Source organism: Dendrobates tinctorius, unplaced genomic scaffold (assembly GCF_039654945.1).
Source record: "Dendrobates tinctorius isolate UK_male_01 unplaced genomic scaffold, ASM3965494v1 ptg000222l, whole genome shotgun sequence".
In the NCBI taxonomy this organism is placed as follows: domain Eukaryota; kingdom Metazoa; phylum Chordata; class Amphibia; order Anura; family Dendrobatidae; genus Dendrobates; species Dendrobates tinctorius.
Genome location: NW_027361889.1, coordinates 375,164 through 398,000, shown reverse-complemented (window position 1 = coordinate 398,000; position 22,837 = coordinate 375,164). Strand labels below are relative to the sequence as shown.

Below are 22,837 nucleotides of genomic sequence, written 5' to 3'. Positions count from 1 at the left end.
AGCAGTAAACAGCAAGTGCTCGCAAAAAGCTGATAAAAAATAGGGTATTTGGTTGATACGTTTTTTGCAAAAATGTATACTAAGCCACTCCACCCAACGTCAAGTTATACCCATCAGAGCAGTCCCTAACTGATGTATTTAAAAGCCTGATCATGTGTATAGTACATATATGAATAGGATTCAGACAGGTAATGTCCGATGTGGACACGCTGCAGAGAACGGCTTTTTATGTGCATGGCTCACAAGGAAGAGGTGGAAACCTCCCTAATCTTGTAAAAACAAGAACCATATAGGTACTATACACATGAACAGGTTTTTAAATGCATCAGTTAGGGACTGCTCTGAGATGGGTTACCTTGACGTTTGGTGGACTGGCTTAGTATACATTTTTTGCAAAAAAACGTATCAACCAAATACCCTGTTTTTTATCACCTTTTTGCGAGCACTTGCTGTTTATTGTTACTTTTTTTTACAACAGAGTATTTTTACACGGTTTATTGTGTTTTTCTGTGTTTCAATTTATAGAATTCGGTCTACTTATTTTCTCTAGAAAGGTGAATCGTTTGGGAAAATATTCTACCTGTAGGGGCATAACTACATTAGGTGAAGTGGTTGCGATCGCACCCGGACTCTGGAGCCTATGGGGGCACAAAAAGGTGCATATAAAAAGACCAATGCTGTTAAAGACCTGCTATAATTGGGGGCCCAATTGTAGCCTTTGCATTGGGGTCCATGAGATCCAAGTTACGTCACTGTCTATGGGGCTGGCCTCCTTGTGTCCGAGTGAGGGAACAGTTTTTAAAATTAGTTATTCCACTATGATATTCAAATAATCAAGGGGACATAGTTATTTATTCAAAATTGTTGCCTTTTTTTATTATTTCGAATGTCTTCATATTTGATTCTGGCAACACACATTCATAGAATATTCCATTATAAATGTCCTCTCTTAGATATTGTGAATCATAGGTTCTTTTTCTTCCACCGAATGGAAATCTGAATAATTAATAAACGTGATTTACAACCATAGCTAGGTCTGACTTGTTTGTACTCCCCATCCCCCCCGCACCCTGTCAATCCATCCAAGTTTCATTAACGAAGTCTAAAGTTATAGACTGAAGATGACCACATGCCTAGGCCGATCAGAAATAAATACAGAACCCAATTATCTCTGTTTTTTTTAGGTTCTGTATCTGTTTTTTCACTATGCACCTAAACAATTATCTGCAGGTAGCTAACTACCTGCCTGCGCTGCCCTGTAACAATCACTCCTGGCTTAGAGCGCTCACCGACTGCAACAGTCTTCGATTCTTCTGCCACTGACAGAGCAGTTCCATCTCTTTCTCTCTGCTCTGTCGACGGAATATCACTGACGATGTCATATTGATTAATTGCTGACTCCCCACTGCGTTGGACTGAGCCAGCTGTCAATCAACGACTTTGGCAGTGATGTCCTGTCGACAGAGCAGAGCGGAAGAGAAGGAATTGCTCTGTCAACAGGAAGCGAGAGAATCGTCTGTGACCGCTCTGAGCCAAGAGAGATCATCGCTAGGCAGCACAAGCAGATAATTACCTGCCAATAAGTGTTTAGTATTATAGGAGGGAAAATAAAGTGCTGCATACCCCTTTTAAGGAGTCTGATAGAGTCACTGTTGTTTCAAGAATCCTTCCTTGAATCAATTGTACAAGCAATTTTGTATTATATCATATACTTATGAGCTACATCTTCTCCAGCCTCCAGAGCTCATTCAATCCGAAATACTAAAATCAATCTTGCAAAAAAAAAGCCTGCCAGCTCACTGGATGACCAGATTACAGTTACTTATTAAAGTCTTTAAAAAGTGGAGGCTCAGTGTGATAGGCAGAGACACACATCGATGGTGTTACTGGTTTTTAGAGAATGCTTTAACTTATCTTAGAGCTGGATTCACAGCTACACTGTGTTACTGGTTTTTAGAGAATGTTTTATCTTATCTTAGAGCTGGATTCACAGCTACACTGCTCAGTACTGTTATATAATGTTCTTCATGATGCTGCTACTTTTGAACATGAGCTACATGAAGACAAAAGAGCAAGAATCTCTCTCTCTGCTTGTGCTGTGAATGGGGGACATCAAAAGGGGCTATTCTCCACCCACTTGTACAAAAACAATTAAAAATTAGAGAGAGAGAGGGGAAAACTGTTGGAATTGCTTTATCTTAATTGTTTCTTACTCTGGCATGCTGGATTGTATGTAATGGTTGACCTGTTTCCTCCATAGCTTTATAATGCAATCGATTATATTTCTATTGAGTGGTGCCCGTTGTTAATGCCAGCTTTTCTTTACCAGGTGGCCCTGCATTTCATCCATGGAGCATCTTCTCTTGGCTACAAATTGACAAGACTTCGATACAATTTCCTTTACCATTTTAAGGTATGAGAATATTGCATTAAAATTAACTATATATAGCAGGTACCAGCCGTTCACCTGACGCTTGCTGTACTTGTAGGAGTTTTTGCAGATTCTTCTCCTATAAAATTTCCCATAAGTTCCTTGTTTCTATTGTTCTAGAAGACTCAAGAGATGACTGCCTCTGTCGACGACTGTACTGATTTTTTACATCCTGATGCTTTCCGCAGTCTTTTAGTCACCAGATATATAACACTCACTGTTTATGGATGTGTATTGATGGTCATGCTCTAAGTTTTAAGTAAAGGAAACATTTTTTCTTTTAATAAATCTCCAGGCAAGAAAATCAATAATTAATGTGTTTTTTTTATTTTTCCTTCCTATAACAGACATTATTGGTTTCAGAAATGCCCTAGGAATATAACATTGATTTGATAAAACTCATTGCGATATCATTAAATTACATTCATTATTCAGTCATAGTCCTACATTTAATATATGAATGAAAGACAGACAGAAGATGTTTAATGATACCACAGTACAGTATCTGGACATTTTTTTTTTTGCCTTCATTGTCCGTATAGGTTATAACTTGTTGATTGCTGGGGGTCTGATGGCTTGGAAACCCTCCAATCCTAAAAATTGGGCTCTGACAAACTCCACCGCTCCATTAAGTGTCTATGGGACCGCTAACAACAGTTGAGCGCTGTTCTCGGTTATTTCAACCAGTCCTATAGACAATGAATTGAGCAGTGGCATGCATTCGTGACCACCACATTTTAGAACCCTGTTCTTGGGATCAGAGGGGTCTCAGCAGTCAGACCCTTAACAATCAGCAAGTTATCACATACCTTGTGAATATTTGGTCTTCTAAAAACGCCACCGCTCCACTAATTATCTATGGGACTGCAGAAGGTAGTTCAGTGCTGACCTTGGCGATCTCCACCAGTCCCATGGACAATGAATAGAGCAGTGGCGCTCATTTGTGGTCACCACATGTTCTCAGGTTCAAAGGGGGTCTCAGGAGTCAAAAACTTAGCAAACAACAAGTTATCACCTTTCCTTTTGATCAGTGGGGGTGTCCCGTCAGTCAGACCCTTAGTAATTAGTAAGTTATCATCTACCTTGTGAATATCTGGGCTCATAGAAAAACTTCACCACTCCATTAATTATCTATGTGACTTCTGAAGAAAATTGAGCTCTGTTCTTGGCTATCTCAACCAGTCCCATAGACAATGAATAGAGCAGTGGTGCTCATTTGTGGCGAACACATTTTAGAGCCCTGTTCGTGGGATTACTACGGGTCTCAGTTACCAGTTACTTAGTAATCATCAAGTTATCCCCTATCCTGTGAATATCTTGACTGTTAAAAACTCCACCTCTCCATTTCTATGGAACTTCTGAAGATAGTTGAGCGCTGTTCTTAGTTGGGCCACCAGTCCCGTTGACCATGAATAAGGTACTGGTGCTCATTTATGGCCACCACATCTTGGAGCCTTGTTCACGGGATCAATAGGGGTCCCAGCTGTCAGAAACTTAGCAAACAGCAAGTTATCACCTTTCCTGTGAATATCTGGGCTTCTAAAATCTCCATCTTTCCATTATTCTCTACTGGACGGCCAAGCGTTGTACTGATGTATCTGTTCCATAGACAATGAATGGATGGTTGGTGCACATGCTTGGCCACCACTATTTATGGCACTTCAGAGGCCTCTTCTTAGGATCAGGGGGAGTCTCAACAGTCAGACCCCCCATGATCAGCACGTTATCACTTTTAATATGGAAATAACCCCTTAAATTGCAGACGTTAGAGACCAAATCAAGGTTTGCCGAGAACCTTATCTCATCATCACTACTCCATAGTTTACTTACATTCTATACTTACAACATCAAAGGTCAGAAATGTTGGGTGTTATAGTCATTACTGCCAGTAACTACCATTAAGTCATTTATTCAGTAAGTGATCCTTGGATGTAAGATAATCTTTACGGAAATGGCAAAAATGACACAAAATTACCGTAATTGTCTGTAGGCAATAATTTAGATAATGACAGTCTAGTGGAAGCCATGGTCTTCAGGTCAAATGGAGAAAAACATGGAACAGTTTCCAATTTTCCAACTCTTCTCCATTTTCCACGCAAATAATTAAATGTAGGAGTCTCAGAAGATCCACATTCTTCTTCTGTACAGAGATGCTTTCCATATACTTGAAGAGAGCAAGGTAGTCACCAAAACTATAGGGTCTTTGCAGAGAAGAAAATGTTATTGGCCAATCCCAGGCATCTGTAGACGACTGTTTCGGGATTATTATCCAATGTCAGTATTGACCAGAGATCTCATTGAGTCATTGGTTGGATGAGATGCCTTTGACATAGCCCTGGAGTAGTACTGGTTCTGCTTGAAGAGACCCAACTAGTGTATTGAGGCTTATTTATAGGCAATGATCCATGGTGAAAAAGTATGCAAATCAATTCTACTGCAAAAGGAAGAAAACTTTCTGGTATTCTCCAGACTGGAAAAAAGGTGACCATTTCATACTGGTAGGGCAGAATTTTATTTTGGGATCAAAGTCTTTTAGAGGCTACCCTATACACTCAGCATCGGTCCTGAAGTCATATAGTATCACTTTGGATTGGTGCTGTCTTGATCCATGCTGGATCAGGACTGATATAAAGCACAGGTAACCTTTTTTTTTCCTAAGCTGTGCTTAAGGTGTTTTTGCCCCCGGTGGCCATTAGGATTATTGCACTGTGGTGTCGTTTGTTCTAAGTTTGCTCCGGTGGTGGTGAGCGTCATTGCACTCTAGTTTCTTTTGTTTAGTGCGCATGATTATAATGCAGGTGTGATTGCTGGCTCTGCTATAAAAGAGTCACAGGTGTTGCTACCAGTGTTGGTGATAGTGTTCATTTCAACCATCCTTGGTGGAGGAAGGATCTAGAGAGAGGTCCTGGCAGCTCAGTCAGAGCCCTGGTGTGAAAGGAGTCATAAGGGATTTCCTGGTAGCTCTGACAGAGCTTGGTGGCAGCTATTCAGGAGGAGAGCTGCATTCTGGTGGTGACTCTGTTGCCAGGAGCAAGTGCAACAGAGTAAAGCTAAGTTGTGTTTCCCCGTTTGTGTTTTCTCCTTAGTGTGTATTAGTACAGCAGTGGGGCCAGTGCCTGTGCCACCCAGCTTCCTAGCAAGGGATAGGTGTAGGGTGTGCTAGGGCGACAGGTTTGTGATCGGCGCCCGGTGCGGAACCGGCATAGGGAACGTTAGGAGCGTTAGGGACACTGACTCAGAGGAGTGCAAGAGGTCTCCACGTCCCCTTTCCCTATCGCAGGGCCCACCGTTGTAACTGTTTCCCTACCCCTTGTCTTGTTGTTTTAGTTACCGGCCTGCGAGCCGTGTCACACAGGACGGGTCCACGTGACAGGTGCACACTTTTAAGGAAGAGAGGACCTGAAGTGAATCTGTGTCATGCACTGCCCCCACACGCCCTACACTCTCAAGGTTTAGGGGGGCCCCAAAAGATGTGTCATGCCCATGTTTTACACATTCTGTGGTGCAGTGTTGCCTACAGAGCTCCTAAACCAACTGTTAAGGGTAAATTTAGCTATATGCATATTCAATACCCATCTATTATCCCACCTGACTTTCCCGTACACATGCACACTTGGTTTTTCTGAGCATGCGTGAGTTTTAAAAGAGAAGAGGGAACTAAGCCACTGGCAGACACGTCTTACCACCCTTGAGAATAGGAACAGTCATGTTCAATTTTCTCTCTGATATTGGCAGAACATGAAATACACATGAAATACACAAATATGTTATTCTAATTTGAATGGTAATCTTAAGGGAGTTGTAGAGCCACCTAATAATTTTCTGCTAGGAATACCGAGCATTGGGTTCTGCAGCACATGATCTGAATGGAGCAGTTGTTTACCATGTGCATCACTGCTCCTCTCATTGCCTATGGGACTTCCGAAGATAGTGTCACACGATAACTGTTCATAGTCACCTAGCAGCTCCAAGATGGCTACCACGAACAGGATTGACGCAAGCTACACCATTTCCCAGAGCCCAGGGGTTCCCCTGTTCTTCACCCTTTAAACTTTGTACAGGGATTTCCTAGGCAAAGGCCACAAAGTCAGCTGCTGTTTGGTGGAGACAGCTGGCAGGTAGGATAGTCAGGAGCAGGGTCAGGTCTAAAAGGGTCACATCAGGAAAAGAATCATGAAACGAGCGAGTAGTCAAAAGCCGAGGTTAAAGAATGGGAATAATCAAGACAAAACACAGTAGCACAGAGGTGTAAACCAGGAAAGCTGAACTATTGACTGGCAGTGCGAACTGGCTCTCAGGGGTTTATATAGTAACAGCCCCACCCAATGCTGATAGCTGATACAAACCTAAAAGGATTAACCCCATAGCTTCTGGACTGTCCAGAGCCACAAGTCCCAGGAATAGTACAGAATTGATACTGTAAAAGGGAACCTGTCACCAGAAAAAACACTATTAATCTGCAGATATGGGGTTAATCTACAGGGTAATGGAGTTACTACCCTGCCTGTACGTAGCCAAATGCTGGGAGGAGAAAATGAACTTAATTTTCCCCAGCAGTATTCCGGTTTCAGTCACGGGGGCGACGCCGGCATTGGTTCAGTCATCGGTCTGAGTATAGAGAGCGGTGGCTGTAACCGCACCCCCGGCCCTGACTTACAGCCGGCCCTAATGCAGAGCAAATGGCAGTAAGGGCCGGGTGTGCGGCTACACCCGGAGCTCTCTATACACTGAGTGGTGACTAAACTGGCACCAGCGCCACCTCTGTAACTGAAACTGGAACGCTGCTAGGGGGACCATAGTTCATTTTCTCCCCACAGCGCTCTGCTATGTGCATATTTGGGCATATTTGTATATTTGTTACTCTGTTATCCTACAGATTAAGCCTGTATCTGCAGGTTAATAGCGTTTTTTCTGGTGACGGGTTCCCTTTAAGCATCACCTACAACAATGGTGCGGCACCATCTAGCATCCAAAGCAAGCAACCGGCACAGATGTTACAGGCAGCTGAGTACAGGTGAGTCTTTGCAGTGCTCCATCTGATTAGACCAGGGTCAAGCATGCCCGCAATTGCTCCATTCGTCTATGGAACTGAACAATGCTCAACTATGTCAGCGTCATAGTCACAGAATGGCGAGAATTATTGACCACTGCTTTATACAAATGGACCCCATTACCAAAACTGATGGTGAGCCCAGTTCAAGTCCCCGCAGCTGCATGTCTCGCAACTGTTCGACAGCCACAACACATTCAGGGATTGCCTAACAAACAGGCGTGAGACAAGCAGCTGACGGGACTCGAACATTTTTTAGGAGCACGCCGAAAACACTCGGATAACACCTTATCCTAGCACGTTCATTCATCACTAGAAGCCACCATTTTCGCATTGGCTGTCATTGCCCAGTGGCATCTAATAATACATACTATTGGCCCTAACTTGAAATAAGCTTGATTCATTCTTATTTTCAGGCCCATAACCAATGCTTTACGTGGTGTCTAATTGGAATTTATTTGCTGATTATCTCAGCATTCAGCTCATGGTAATAGTCTTTTCATGCCGTCCTCCTGTTGGAACGTGTTGAGCATTGTTTGGCTAATTGAGTGCACCTGGTTGGGTGTTAGAAGAGTGGGACCATGGGTGCGCTCTGACATCATTTCATTACCGGAGAATAATAGCTCGCGTTGAGCTCTACACATCCCTGCACTCAGCTATGAATAAATATTTCATACAATGAATATGAAAAATATTCATAGCTTAAAAGGACTAACTATCCAGAGTGAAACATCCACGGGTCAACCTAGGGACTGTACACACGCCAAAGTGGATCTTCGCATCTCCTAACGCAAATCTACGCTTCTAGAAAAATGCTCACGCTTGTTATTTTAATGATAATTACTTCAGATAGCGAACGCAAATTCCCCCCCCCTCGCCGTAAAAAACAATTATGTATTAGCGGCTTCTAATAGCGCTGTATATTGCCATAAAATAACAGAGGAGACTTTCTTTTATTTTCGATTTACAGTAGGAAATGTTTCAACAACTCCATTATTACCATAAGTGGTTTTTTCTTTTTTTTTTGTTGTTGGGATTATTATTATTTCCGACACTACGGTTAATGAAAACGATACAAGCAATTGCTTGTTTTCTCTATAATATAGAAAGGAGTGGTGGAAAGCAGAGCGGCACGTGAAGGCCGTGTGCACCCTGGTGAATGACTTACGTGACTGGTAGGAGATCACTTATGGATGGAAGGCGATCCTAGTTGATCTATTAATAGTTTGGCTATGTACATCGTGCCAAAAATTGATTATTCTTTAGCTGTTTGCTTTTAATCGTTGGTAGCACTGTGGTAATAAACTTCTGTAACGTATATCAGCTGTGTTGGGTTCCTAGCCTTCCTGATATTAATCCTTAGAACCTTTATGTTCCAAGTAGGGCGAAAATCTTTTGAAATTCGAATTCGCCAACTTTGCTGAATTTTCCCGGTGAATTAAAATGATTCCAAAGCCTCCAGGTCCTCTGAAAGAAGCATTACTTTTCTTTTCCTAACACACTAATCTTTACAACTGTGCTGTCACACACTATCTGTACACTTTATTCAGTCTTTCATGACTTTCTCTCCCTATTTCTGTTGTAAATCTCCAGAATCAACACTATAATGGCTGCTGCATTCCCTGCCTCAATTTTTATACAGGCTATCATTATGTGTTGTAATAGCTTTAAGGCCATAAGAGGAAGCACTTCCTACTGGGCCGAAGTTTTGAGATCTTTCTCTGAATGTTGCATGGCTGAGGCCAATTTAAGCAATTCACGTATAGCGAATGGCAAATTCTTTGAATTTATAGGATTAAGCGAATTGTCAAAAATTAACACACAAATTAAATTTTTATCAAATCAGTTTGTTCATCTCTAATGCCCAGCCATTCCTTCCTCTAACCCACATTGTTCTCCAGCTCTTCTATGTTCTCCAACACTTCAGTTAAATTAATTTCTTTGATAAAAGCCATTGTACCAGGGCCTCCATGTGCCATTTTGTAATACTGATGTCTTCTGTTCTTATGGGGCAAATACGTAGACCTTTGGCCTCTTCATGAACCTGAAATCAATTTATGGTCTGGAAATCCTTCAAAGAAAAAAGATTGCCCAATAAGGACAATCTCTTTGATAAAAAAAACATTATTGTTTTGGAAACTAGGAGGACTTAAATTTTAAGAATTACTGAGCTTTATTTGGCACAATGCAAGGTTTTCTTTGGAGCTTGGTTTATTCTCAGCCCTGGTAGGCTCTATTCAGTGGTGTCCACTGGGCTGCAAGGGAAAAGATGGACAGCACCGCCGTATTGCTGAAATCCTATACTGTCAGTATCATACCATGCTGCAGGCTTCGCCTCACGACCTCAGTTGTTTGTCCAAGAAAACACAGGTGGAAGCGCTAGTCATGCGCGAAACGGCCATCGTCAAGTTTCTGCCCACTCCTGTCCTCACTCCCCCGGCCAACATGCTTTTTTTTATTGCTAATAAAGAGCAGAGTGTCTTCAAAAGACCGGTGAGTGCTATCTGCTTTTCTTTGGAAGATCTATTCAGTGGTGTACCAACAGTGATAGTAGACCACACAGTTGCCGTTAGGCCTGCGAGTAAAATGGGACTTGGTGTCCAATGGCCCAGCTCCGGCCTGACATGAGTCAACTTTTCTTGACATCTGACATGGATGTAGTAGAGAAATCAGGAGAACTTGTATGGAATTACACAGCTGACATCCACTAGCTTTGATCACAGCAGTTTAACCTCTTAGAATCTATTATGAATAGTGATTATAGCCTAAGGGGTTAGACGATTGGAGGCTGACAACCAAAGGTCCATGTTAGGCCCAACTGGACATTTGCAATGGGGCTCCAGGAGTTCTATGCGTGCACCGCTGCTGATTTAGTCCAATTTGGTCTTAGCTCAGGCATGGATCTATTCACATTTGTTCTGTGGTTTAGCTGTAGGTGACTTACGATAAAGCACTAACTTACACTGCAGTCATTTTGATGGGAAAAGTAGACCTAGATACATGCCTTGAGATTATCTGTTGGCATTTTCAGTCTACGCTAAATCAAAGTCAACAATACTGATCTGATGCTGCCTTGGAATTCACTATAGCCTAGTATACAGAATCTTAGATTTGCACTGGCATGTAAAAGCTTGGACACCTCTGGTCAAAATCCACAATAGACGACCTCAAAAGGCACAGGCTGAAGATTTTACAGTGGCCCTCACAGTCCCCTGATCTGAACATCATTGAAAATCTGTGGCTAGACCTCAAAATAGCAGAGGATGCAAGACGCAGGAATCTCACAGAACAGGAAGAATTGTCCAAGGAAAAATGGATGAAAATCTCTCAAATAAGAATTGAAAGGCTCTTGACCAGGGGTGTCCAAACTTTTACATGCCCCTTCATCTGTAAGCACAGCAGAGCTATGCGAATAATACAGCTTTGTATAAGAGGATATGCTTATGTACATATTGTTCACGGGGATCTAATGAATTCCGTCATGAAGCTAATTCCACAGCAGAGGCAATTTACATGTCTTAACTGCGACACGCCAGGGCTTGTACATTTTATACTAACGTCAGCGTCTCGAGATTTGTAATGTAAATGAGAAATCCGGCCGCTACAGTAATTGACGATATACGTTTATGCATGAATTAAAGGACAAAGATTGATAGGGAGATGAAGATTTTGCAAGCAAACATGAATAAGCTATATTTTATGAGATTTTCTTACCACGGAATCTCATACTTCTTTATAGATTTTCATTATTTTATGCTTTTTGTTTGTTTAGCGCAACATGGTGATCTGGGTTATTTATGATTTTCCTGTATATAATTAAAAATATTAAAAAAGACTCAATTTTCTTAGAGAAAATTGAAAGTTACGAACCATTGAAGATTTATGCGACATATGGTATATACAGCCCCAAAGCGATCTCTGTGTCCTCCTTCCCCCGGAAAGTACTGCAAGTGCTAACATAGGTATCTGGCATTGGCTCAGCTCCGTCCCACTATTGAAATAAGCTTGCACGCTTGGTTCTTCGAAGCATGAATATTTATGGGCTGTGTAGAGTTTTGGCCATCAGCTATCTTATCTATATGGCTTGTCGTAGAGAAATGTCTTCGAACTTAGATTGGTAACAGTTGAGAGACAGAACTTCATGACAATGACCGGGGGACAAGAAATGAGAAATATAAATTTGATACTTATTCACTTATTCTCATGGATAGACTTTGATATGTCATTTATATTTTTGCATCTTGAGCTGTTCCCACTGGGGAATTTTTCTGATAATAGAAGACATATTCATTAAGTTGGAAAAAGATGTCACCGTTGAACTAGGTCAGGTTCGATTGATGTCTTCTCCAAATTTTCACAATACAAATTCAATAGCTGCTGGTAAAACCCTCAACGGGCTGAAATTCTCATCACAACCACAAGGTGACCAAACAGGCTGAAATTCTCATCACAACCACAAGGTGACCACACGTAGTCACATATAACATAGACATCTCCCAACAAAGTATCACAAAATCACGTTTTTATTTTGTTTTTTTCAAAGCCAATAATCTCTTGACATACAATTTGGGATATCTTGAGCTAAGAGGAAAGCTAAGGAAGGACACATCTGTACAGAGTAAAACCTCAAATGTTGACACCACTAGGGTCATTTCAAGATTCACCAGGGCAAGAGGACTCACCGCTACTACTTATATGTCTGCAAAACTGCCTTTTTCAGTTGCCTTTTCTCCTTTTTACTAATCCTACAGAGTAGCTTTCCATACGGTACGACCGTATGATGTCTTTACGACAACTGTGAAGTTTTTTAAGCAGAAGACGCTTCAAGAAAATGTCGGCTTTTTCTGTCATCTTTGGTACCTCTTTAGTTATTTTTGCCACAGTTTTGTCCTTGGCGGCTTCTTTTTCACTGTACAGTATACAGTATATAAATCAAGAAGTCACCTGGAGAATGGACAGTAGTTACTTTTTAGCAGTTAAAAGTAGCTAGAAAAGACTGAACATGTGCACAAGTCGTTTTGACATTGCAGTGCATACGTTCTTCTTTTTAGCATCTTTTAAGCTCTTTTTTCAGGTCATACCTTTAAAATGTCTATTCACCGTAGAAAACTGTTGCAGGCAGCTTTTTTTCTAAACGCTTTTATACGTTCAGAATGTTACACACTTGTCCCCGGTATCCCAGGATCGGCTTCCTTCACCTTGGTCCGCTGCCCTCTGTTGTGCTCCACGTCGGGTTTTGCAGATGGCACGGCGTGGCTCTGTGACATTATCTCCATGATCCTTGGACACACACCTGTGTCTTATGAGATTCAAGAATTTAGTTTGGTACACTCCACCTTCTGTGCATGCTGTACTTAACTTGCTTCAATACCTGCTGACTTCCACTTCATCCGTCCTGCTGCTACCAAGATTCCTGAGTGTGCTATATCCTCACTCCTTACATGCCATCATGACAGCTGCACCAACGCCTGGAGTCCCATGCAGCCACCCAGATCTGGAGCTTATTAAGTCCACTACACTAGGGGAGTCTCACAGAAGGTGGAATACACAAAACTAAAGTCTTGAATCTCAATCCTAAGACATAGGTGTTTGTCCTAATGGGCCTTCAATAGGATCATGTAGATGCCGTCACTGTGCCACTCCGGATAACCTGTGAAACCCGATGTGGAGCACAACAGAGTGCAGCAGACTGAGGGGAAGTAAGCAGAGTCCCAAATACCCAGGACAAATGTGTAACACATATGCTTGTTCAATTCAGATGAGCATACACGTGTTCTCTAGAATCGTATAGTGGCAAATTTTCTTCCTGAAAGAACAAAAGGATAATCATTACAATTAAAATAATCTCCCTCAATATCACCTATAAAGGGAGAGTTGAAAGCTCCTATATGTATTGAATGGTTGGCCGGTCCTACCAAAATTGGTAGGTCAACTTTTTTTCTATTGAAGACGGATGTCTTTACTTTAGGAAATCATTATTCCAAGATCTTATTGCAGTCAAGCCTGCCTCACAAACAGTAGGTACTCCATCGTACATGTGTACATTTTGACCAAATTCGCTTAGACTATGTTCACATTGGAGCACCATGTTGAAAACTTGACAGATCCAATTATAGACATCGGTTGACGTCCATCACATCATCCAGTATCTTTATTTTTTTCGTTCCTTTGACGGAAATACAAGCCAAGATGTGAACCAAGCCTGTTCGAAGAACCAACCAAGTTAGGATGAAACTTCCACGATGATTAGGCTCCATAGCGGTGCTTTTACTAGCCAGTGTCTACGAACCTTCCTGGCAATCTAATGAGCTACAACGGGTCTAGAGATCAATATGAAATCTCCAGAAATATTATAGGCAGCGTGTCTGACAGTTTTCCTCAGATTTGTACAAAACCCTTCCAAAATGTTGACCCTAATGCTTTATCAGACTTCTACACACACTGATATCTAATGTAGGATCTAAATGAAGCACAATGATGGTCTGCTCTTTGATGAAGGATCAGATTGCAGAGAGAAGGATCAATCGACAGACGTGCTTATCAAGGTGCTAAGATTCGTTAGAGACTTCAATCGTATCTCTTCCTGTGGTTCAGAAGGGGCAGCACAAGAGAAGCCTCGGCAGTGATATTCCACATATATACGCTCGATGACTGGACGTCCCCATTCCCAGCAACAGTCCCTGGAAGAAAAAGTGTTAAACAATAAATCTACGGAACAGCCACTTAAATCCAGTTGGCGGAGGGACAGAATGCTGATGTTGTAGCTGGAGAATAGAAGCGTAGACAGCGCTGAGTCAGCAATTATTCCAGAATAACATAGTCTGACCATTAGCGGGATTAATATACACTAAATGTGTGCGCTATTTCGGATAATGCGAACATGTTTCATAATTGCTCAAAATCCCTTCAGGGAAAAAACGTAGTTATATTAATATCGGCTCCCTTTAGCGGTATTTACATTCTTATATGTCTATGTGGACAGATTTTTACCAGAATTGCATTGAGAGCACAACAAGGAGAGGAATTATATATTGTATGGGGGAAGGGGGTGATAAAAGAAGAATGTTTGGATTATTGCAAGTTAGAGCTCTAACAGGTGGCGGATGGGAAAAAATATGTGTTGGATATCTGCTGCCCTACCTTTCCTTTTGAGTCAGTATATTATCCAGAGATGATTTTGTGATATCCTGTTGGGAGATGTTTATTCTATATGTGTCTCTATGTGGCCGCCTAGTGGTTGTAAGGCGAAATACAGACTGTCGTGATAAAGCATTTTTACTTATGTGACTTTACTCTGTGCATTATTCCTGTACACTGACATCACTATGTGCATTACCCATGATGTGACACCACTGCGTGCATTATTCCTACAGTGAGACATCACTGTGCGCCTAATCCCATGCTATAACTTGACTGTGCACCTTATCGCTGTACTGTGCCATCACTGTGGTCATTGTTCCTGTAATTGGTCCTCAGGGTGTGCATTATCACAATTCAGTGATATCATCATGTCCGTGATGTCAGAAGAGGTGACAGATCCTCTTTAACTGTGAAATTTAGTGCAACATACTTAAAATACAACTTAGGCCTGTTTCACACTTCAGTTGTTAGCCGTCAGTTGCAAACCGCCAAAGTGTGAAAAAACGGATCCGCTGTAGCCGCCAAGTGCCTGAAATTTAAAGGAATAGCGGTGTGGAGAGAGAGAGCGAGTGAGAGAGAGAGAAGAGAGAGAGAGATGCAATGGATGACCATCAGTCAAAATCCGTCGCTAATGCAAGTCTATGGGGAAAAAAATGGATCCGCCAAAAAAGAGGCGGATCCGTTTTTTTTATAAAAACGGCGGATTTTGACTGACGTCAAAAAACTGAAGTGTGTAATCGGCCTTAGTCTATTAAATGCCACCAGCCTCTGAGTGTTTTTGTCAGCCATACTTTTGAGCGACCAGGTTCCATCCATTAATCCTCACTGTGCAAATAGGTCTCCTAATGGCCACAAATGAAATCATTCCCCAATGTATTATGGAGCATCTCTGTAACCATATACTATAGTATATTTAGAATTAGGCAGCAAAAGACGATATTCAAACATTGATATTGCTTTATGGATAAAACGCCAACTGTATATTCACATAATTGGTGTCCAGTCCACACCATTACCATGGACTCCATCATCTTTAACCTTCTGGCAAATCAAGCTCTACTATACCGCTGGGTACTCTGTATTGGACTCTGTGACAATGCCAGCTTTACTATTCTGCTTTACCAGCATTTCACCGAACTTCATTAGATCAGCTCTGCTATGCAACTGGTTAACATTGCGATACCGGTGTGTCGGTATTACTTGGGAATCTGAGACAAATCCAGCTCTGCTACATTGAACTGAATAGCAAATGCAGCTCTGCTTCTCCAGTTGCCGTTGTTCCAGTTCTAACATCGTTGTTCCAGCTGCACCAGCGCCACGTGAAGTGCTTTCCTAGACAGCTTTGAGGATACATTTCACCTGACGAGACCTAACATTTTACGTGTAAGGATCTCCCTTATAAGAACGAGTCATGCCACTGTCTCAGCATCAGTTGATCAGGATCGCCATAACTTGGAGCCTTGCATTTCTTGCCTTGCCATGCAAAGAACACGAGGCTTCTAGACATTTCGTACGTCCAGTTAAATATAATGGTGAAATACTGTAGGATAGTAAGTCTGACCTGCACTAATAATGCAAAAAAAAATCCTAATGCAGCCTTTCGAGATCAGCCGGTTGCCTTTGTGTTACCCCTCCTTGCACTGGCACGATGAACACTTTAGAGAACGTCGTGCAGCTGCTTATACCCGGGGATCAAAGTTCACGTCTTCCGTTTAACCTTTTTCTTTCACATAATAATAGAGGCGGTATAATAGAGACAACAGTTACAGCAGCGCGGCACAAGAAGCATTAATTATAATAGGAAATAACTGAGCATCTCCGCTCTTCAATAGGAAACTGGAGAAAATGGAGCTCTTTACAAAGTGAAGAAATAAAACGGCTGGCAACGCGCTTTCAGATGTCTCAATAAGATAAGCCGATACTTGGAATTGACAGAAGTATGCATAAAGTGCGTGTGGCCGCACAGACTGCTGGGTAATGGTATGGAAATGAAGTCACAAGTTGACAGGGACCTAAAAAAACAAACATGTAATTCCCCTGAGACAGGTGGCATAGCCAAACTATCAATGACCTTATTACATGCCAGCCAGCCCCCTTCTCTATCCATGCAATGGTCATTACAGAGAAGGGGGTTGTCTCAGCTACTGAATTAAGCAGTTAGCCTTTCCCCTTTCACATACACAGCCAGCACTATCTTGTTTCCCCTGACACAGTTCAACTAATATTCCTAGGTCAAGTAACTTACTCTTTTAACCTTAGTTATGCCTTTTGGGAACTTTAAAGGGGTATTCTCATCTTCAAGATCCTATCCCAATATGTAGAAGGTGTAATAGTAATAATATTATTATCAAATACCTCTAATTAGAAATGTAAACACCAAAGAAATGGAAGTGTGAAACCAAAAATATAACTAAAATGTAAGATTTATTAAATACACAAAAGAGATTAAAAATAACATTGGTATACAAGGACTGAATCTGAACAAAATGAACTCCAAGGGGTCTACAAAAGATTATACACTTGTGACAATGAAGTTGCAAATACTATTGAATAGATGGTAAATATAGAGCAAAATAGCTACATTTAGTTGAAATTTCATGAAAAAAGTATGCAAGGTGCCAAAAAATGAGACCAGAGAAAACCTAGTGGTTCATATGAGCTGTTTGCTTTACATCTATAATAATGTCCAATAATAGCTGCAAGGACTAATAATAGTGTCACAAGAACATGAAAATAGGTAAAATGCTTAAAGTGCAATAGTGCAAAAATAAATTTACAATGACAGTCAGCAAAGGGTAAAGTGCCATAGTGCTATCCACTGACTATATAAACAGAAGTGCAAGTATCCATAAAGGATATTTGATATACGTCCCCTGGAAGAAGCGACAATCGAAACGTGCGTCGGGGGCCTCTCCTTGTCCGGTGTACAAGGTAAATATGCCTTTCAGTGACGGCCAGCCTTTATGGATACTTGCACTTTTGTTTATATAGTCAGTGGATAGCACCTTTAGGCACTTGCACTGGTACATGCATCCACAGGTTTATACCTTCATCTTATTACAGCACTATGGCACTTTACTTTACCCTTTGCTGACTGTCATTGTAAATTTATTTTTGCACTATTGCATCTTTTCAAAGTATGTTTTCTCTGGAACATCGCTTCTTGGAGCAGAAAGGGTATATACATATGATGTCTTTTTCAGGGGGTACGCTTTGTAAACCACCTGAAAAAGCATTAAATAAACGCTAAAAAGAATGAACATATGGAATAAAGAAACTGAACAGATACTGACAAGCAGGAGGTGGGGAATAGAGCTGGAGTGACAGAGGCTTCAAATCTACCATAGCTCTTCAGCCTCATTTGCATATCAATTAAAATGCTGATTTCTCAAAAACGGAGCAATGGATTGGCCATGTGATGGTATCACTGAACTTGTCTTTGAAAGAGCTACATGAGCATGTAAATACTGGGGGAGGTGTGAAATCCTGACAGATTCCCTTTAAATGGTGTTAAGTTGAACTAAATGCTCACATTTTCATTCTTTTCATAGACCAGTTTATTACATATGAATACAGCCCAAGGTTCGTGATAAGATTAGGCGCATCCCTCCGAGAAATGAAGGCTCTTATTACATGAGTACAATGACTGAATGGCCGCAACAGACACTCCTGTATCAAGTAACATGGAATAAAGTCAATGAACGCAATGAATGCTTTTATTGTAAAATAGCATTAGAAGGTTTTCAAGAAGAATCATCTTCAGGTAATCACATTTCTTCCCGATAAAGCAAATTACTCCTGACCAGGTATGCCCAAATTTCTAAAGGATCAGCAAAGGACAAGATTTCATGAATATATTTTCTACATAAATTGACTGATGATTTATTAAAAAACATCTCAACTTAAAGCTGTATATTTCCAGTGACTTTTCAGAGTAATCGTGCAAAATAACACTGTTTCTGTCCTTTATAACACTTGTATGTGCCATTTTTCACCATTTTCCTCTCTGTAGAGCCTTTCTCTAATTTTCAGTTGTCCCTGTGTAGTACTCGCTGGTACGCGGGATGCAGTGACGAGACGCGAGGCGAGATGGTTTGAACTTCAAAGTGTAACTTTTATATATACAGTATATATATATATGCCTATAGGGGCTATCTTGAGCAACCAAACAAGCTAACAATAATTGTCCTCGCAGGGATCAACACAAGAATACACTGGTAATGCAAACACGACTAACCCGGCAAAGACCGGTCACTATAGGGCTGCGGTATGGCCTACTATGGGTCCTTAATTACAACATGTCACTTATCCTCTCTGACGTCCGACAGAGTACTGATCGGCGATGCTTCGGCGTTGCAGCGGCTGGGCCCAGCCAGGATCTGGCGAAGACTTCGGGCGCTCCTAGGCCCAGGCGAGATGGGGCACAGCAGGCCCCTGGAGAGTTCCTCGGCGTAGCGCTTCCCCCGGCAGAGGCAGTGCGATGTCGCCTGGGGGCTGGAGAATGGAGGCCGCAGCCCCAAGATGGGAACGGGCGACGGCGGCCTCGAGTGGCTGCAGGCAAGCCATAGTCGCAGCCCAGAGCTGCGTTATGGGGACTGCGGGCGGCAACGGACAGGCCGCAGCCGCGGGCTGGAGTGAGGCAGCGATGGCCGCGGGCGGTAGTGGGCAGGCTGCAACCGCGGGCTGGAGTGGAGCGGTGACGGCCGCAGACGGCAATGGACAGGCCACGACCACGGGCTGGAGTGGAGTGGCGGCCACGAGTGGAGGCGGACAGGCCACAGCCGCAGGCTGATGTCGGGCGGTGGCGGCCACTAGGAATGCGGACAGGCGGTCGGTGTTCCTCTGTTGGATGGCTCGGTGCCGCCCTTCTTCTGCCCATGGTGAGTCTCCCTTCCGTCTCTCCTGTCACTGCTCTCCTCTCTGGTCTCTGGCGAAGGCTCTTACTCTGGCTCCCTGGCGCCCTCTAGCTCCCATGCCTCTTCCCTCCTGCTCTGTCGACTGACTGCTGCTGGCATCCCCAGCCCCTTTTATATTAGCTCCTCCCCCAACCTTTCTAGAAGTCTCTGCGGTCCGTCCCCTAATTATGTCCCCCAGAAACAGTTCCCCTAGGAACCTTAGTGACGGCCCCCATGGTTCCGGTCTGGACACAGCAGGGACACCTCCTCCTACACCTAAACTAGTGTGTGAAGACTATAGAAAATCCAAGATTCAGGCACCATATAAAATAGGGCTAAAATATCACCTTAATTCCTTTATTCCATCCTTTAAAAATCACATGGTGAACTACAATTGAGGTAGAAAAATAAAGCAACGTTTTGGCCCAAAAGGGCCTTTTTCAAGCCAAAAGTACAATAAATATTACAGCCATGAAGACTCTTGGACTAAGTGTGGAGACAAGCTGCTATGATGTGTCCCATACACAGCATACAGTTAGGTCCATATATATTTGGACAGAGACAACATTTTTCTAATTTTGGTTCTAGACATTACCACAATGAATTTTAAACAAAACAATTCAGATGCAGTTGAAGTTCAGACTTTCAGCTTTCATTTGAGGGTATCCACATAAAAATTGGATGAAGGGTTTAGGAGTTTCAGCTCCTTAACATGTGCTACCCTGTTTTTAAAGGGACCGAAAGTAATTGGACAGATTAAATAATTGTAAATAAAATGTTCATTTCTAGTACTTGGTTGAAAACCCTTTGTTGGCAATGACTGCCTGAAGTCTTGAACTCATGGACATCACCAGACGCTGCGTTTCCTCCTTTTTGATGCTCTGCCAGGCCTTCACTGCGGTGGTTTTCAGTTGCTGTTTGTTTGTGGGCCTTTCTGTCTGAAGTTTAGTCTTTAACAAGTGAAATGCATGCTCAATTGGGTTGAGATCAGGTGACTGACTTGGCCATTCAAGAATATTCCACGTCTTTGCTTTAATAAACTCCTGGGTTGTTTTGGCTTTATGTTTTGGATCATTGTCCATCTGTAGTATGAAACGACGACCAATCAGTTTGGCTGCATTTGGCTGGGTCTGAGCACACAGTATGGCTCTGAATACCTCAGAATTCATTCGGCTGCTTCTGCCCTGTGTCACATCATCAATAAACACTAGTGACCCAGTGCCACTGGCAGCCATGTAAGCCCAAGCCATCACTGTCACGATCAACGTGTGTCTGGACGCAGCGAGAACCGCAAGGCGAACCCATATAACACACGTGACCCTGGATACACCGCCTCCAGTGGGGCAAATTTAAAGAATAATGTACCAAAAGAGAAAAACGAAGGAACATGATCCCAAAATATAACAAATTTTATTGCACCATAGATAAAAAGTATATATCATACAACACCATATCTTAATAAATACAATACAGAGTATAGAAAGGGGGAGAAAAATACCTCACCCTAGTACCAGTAAACTGATGGTTTGTGGATTGGAGACGAACTGTATAAAGGTACCCTGCACCTAAATGAGGCGCAGCACAGATCTATTATATATTACTGTACTGAATATGCAGCCTAAAGGTAACCAACAAGATGCAACAGATTACTATAACAAGAGGTACACAAAAAGAATCGCCATATGAAAAAATACCAGTGTACCTGTAGTCATGCTGCCACCCAGGTGGAGGGGACTTGTAACACATTTAAAGAATACCCTGCGATAGGGAAACGGGAAAGTGGAGACCTCCTGCACTCCCCTGAGTCAGTGTCTCTACACTCCTATCGTTCCCTATGCCGGTTCCACACCGGGCGACGCACAGGAACCTTAAAACCCTGACTCGCCCTGCACCTAAACCCTCACTAGGGAATTGGTCGGTGCGGAAAATAATCCCACCACTGCACTAAATACACATAAGGAAAAGTGACAAAACAGGGGAACATCACTTAGCTTTGCTCTGTTGCTTGCGCTCCCAGCAACAGAGCCCATCACCTGCGTGTATCTTCTCCTCCAACAGGATCCATCACCATAACCGGATCCATCACCATAGTGCAGCCTTGGAGCAGAGTCCACCACCAGTTGCAGCTGCCCAGTAAACAGAGTCCCAAAGATGAGTCCAGCTTCTGCCAAAAAGTCCAGCAAGCTTGAGTCCAACTTTTCTGCCAAAAAGTCCAGCATGCTTGAGTCCAGCTTTCAGCAGCCAAGTCCAGCATGCTGAGTGCAACTCTCACCATAGTCGCCACTCCACCAAGCCATGCAAGCACTTCCTGCTGACACCATAAACTGCAACTTGTCCCCTCTGGCTGGGCTGCCCAGGACTCTTGTTCAGCTCCATCTTTCACCCAGGCTTACTTGTGAATGACTAACTGAAGACCTATCACCAACAGTGATTGATACACCTGACACTCTTTTATAGAGCATTCACACCTGCATTATAATTACGTGCACAAACTAGCCTGGATCATGACAATCACACTGCTTCCGCTGTGTTTTACAGATGATGTGGTATGCTTTGGATCATGAGCTGTACCACGCCTTCGCCATACTTTTCTCTTTCCATCATTCTGGTAGAGGTTGATCTTGGTTTCATCTGTCCAAAGAATGTTCTTCCAGAACTGTGCTGGCTTTTTTAGATGTTTTTCAGCAAAGTCCAGTCTAGCCTTTTTATTCTTGATGCTTATGAGTGGCTTGCACCGTGCAGTGGACCCTCTGTATTTACTTTCATGCAGTCTTCTCTTTATGGTAGATTTGGATATTGATACGCCTACCTCCTGGAGAGTGTTGTTCACTTGGTTGGCTGTTGTGAAGGGGTTTCTCTTCACCATGTAGATTATTCTGTGATCATCCACCACTGTTGTTGTCCGTGGGCGCCCAGGTCTTTTTGCATTGATGAGTTCACCAGTGCTTGCTTGCTTTCTTTCTTTCTTTCTCAGGATGTACCAAACTGTAGATTTTGCCACTCCTAATGTTGTAGCATTTTCTCAGATGGTTTTTTTCTGTTTTTGCAGCTTAAGGATGGCTTGTTTAACCTGCATGGAGAGCTCCTTTGACCGCAATGATTCCTTCACAGCAAAACCTTCCAAACGCAAGCACCACACCTCAAATCAACTCCAGGCCTTTTATCTGCTTAATTGAGAATGACATAACAAAGGGATTGCCCACACCTGTCCATGAAATAGCCTTGGAGTCAATTGTCCAATTACTTTTGGTCCCTTTAAAAACAGGGTGGCACATGTTAAGGAGCTAAAACTCCTAAACCCTTCATCCAATTTTAATGTGG

At 42.5% G+C, this 22,837-nt stretch overlaps 1 protein-coding gene across 5 annotated transcripts in view; it reads left to right on the top strand.

Annotated features, from left to right (window-relative positions):
* ELFN1 (extracellular leucine rich repeat and fibronectin type III domain containing 1) overlaps nucleotides 1-22,837 on the top strand; it is a 673,117-nt gene that overhangs the window by 409,958 nt on the left and 240,322 nt on the right. For 3 of the 5 annotated variants that reach the window (XM_073555164.1, XM_073555165.1, XM_073555167.1), the window contains one exon: nucleotides 2,330-2,413. The exons of 1 other annotated variant lie outside the window; for it this stretch is intronic. The gene's annotated coding sequence lies outside the window, so the exon portion shown is untranslated. Of the gene's footprint in view, nucleotides 1-2,329; nucleotides 2,414-18,172; nucleotides 18,395-22,837 lie in introns of those variants that run through there. One more of the 5 variants, XR_012222355.1, reaches the window with a different exon arrangement.